Genomic DNA, 1,685 nt, shown 5'->3' on the forward strand with positions numbered 1-1,685 from the left:
AGGAAAGCGAATTTTGGGAATGATGAGGCCAACAAATGTATAAGTGTGCTTTACACAATTGATCTATGTATTGTGATGAATTTTGTGAGCCCCAATAAAATGATTAAAAATAATAATAATAACTTACTTTGAGAAAGTAGACTCATGGCTCATATTTATCTATTTCACCAAAAAAGAGGCTGCGTTTTATGAAACTGTCTTACTTGGAAGCAGCTGCTTTATGCTGTAGATACATGATCCTAGGGGCTTCAGGACACACTGAGGTGTGTCTGGTGGGGTTAAGTGTGACTTAGTGAACTGATGTTCAATGTCAGCTACTCCAAAGGCCGCCAGGGGAAGTTCAGTCCTTGTCTTAGAATATAATTTACTAGTGTCTTTGGAAATTATTATGGCAAATGATTAATCCAAATTATTTCTTGCTTAAATTTGTTATAATTGTAAAGATGTTGCATTCATGTATGCTGTTGTTCATTTACATGAGTCCATTTCAACTCAAGAAGACCCCATGGGTCACCAAATAGAATTACTTCATAGGGTCTTCTTGGCTCTAACTTTAATGGAGTCAGATCACCTGGCCAATCTTTCACATTATAACTAAAATGGCTCAAATGACTGAGTTTTAGGTTCATGCTTGCATACCAACTGTTTGGGCAACCTCTATTCGATTGTAGAGATTTTATTAAGCACATGGCCCCATGACAGGTCTGAGTCTCAAACTCAAACGCACTGCCATCGAGTCCGTTTGATTCATAGAGACCTGTCGGTCCGAGTAGAGCTGCCCCTGGGGGTTGCTGAGGCTGGATGTCTTTATCGAGATAGAAAGCACCCCCGCTCTTCAGTGGAGCTGCTGCTGGCTTCAAATGCTGGCTTTGAGGTTAGCAGCCCACACAAACCCACTGTACCACCAGATTCTAGATATGAGAAATACAGTGGCTAAAGGAACAGATAAAATCTGGCATCCAGATGTTATTCCTGTCACTTTCAACTGTGGTTTCTTTTCTGGACAGTGTCTTCCTGCTCTTACCCCTGCACATCTGTTTTAGACCCCAAGAATATCTCACTTGGGGATCACTTCAAAATGAAAAACCAAAACTCGCTGTCATCAATTTGTGTCCAACTCATAGGGACCCTATATGGTTTCCAAAGCTTTTTCTTCCTTCCCAGGAGCAAATAGCCTCATCTCTCCAGAGGAACACTGGGTTAATGGGTTTGAACCGCCTACCTAGCAGCTAGCATTCCAACATTTACCCTGGAAGGCCACCATATTTTACTCCAGGATTTCTGTGATTTTTTTCTTTCCATAATTGGGCTCTTCCAGAGAGATCATTCTCAAATGTCAAGTTGAACTTTTCATTCCGCTCCCTAAAACTCATCTTTCACTCCGCACAATGCTGGACACAGAGAGCAAACTGTGATTTCTCCCTTGAGGCCCTGGAGAGCTAAACCAAGAAACGGAACCAGCCGTCGTCAAGTTGATTTTGTTGTTGCAGGGAACCATCGAGTCATTGCCCTCTCATTGCCATACAGTGCCCAGCAGGACAACAGACTGCCCGCTCCTGGCGTCCTCACGCTCCTGGCCGTGTTTGAGCCCAGTGCGGCCACTGAGTCATTCCATCTCATGGACGGTCTTCCTCTTTTTCTTTTTTTTTTTATAAGTCAGTTTATTAGGGGCTCATACAACTCTT

The 1,685-nt window shown here is 42.8% G+C and overlaps 1 protein-coding gene across 2 annotated transcripts in view; it reads left to right on the forward strand.

Annotated features, from left to right (window-relative positions):
• PRKG1 (protein kinase cGMP-dependent 1) overlaps window positions 1–1,685 on the forward strand; it is a 1,384,334-nt gene that overhangs the window by 776,529 nt on the left and 606,120 nt on the right. The gene's annotated exons all lie outside the window — the stretch shown is intronic.

This window comes from Echinops telfairi, unplaced genomic scaffold, assembly GCF_000313985.2.
Source record: "Echinops telfairi isolate 266 unplaced genomic scaffold, ASM31398v2 ScPeMD7_70;HRSCAF=299, whole genome shotgun sequence".
Classification (NCBI taxonomy): Eukaryota; Metazoa; Chordata; class Mammalia; order Afrosoricida; family Tenrecidae; genus Echinops; species Echinops telfairi.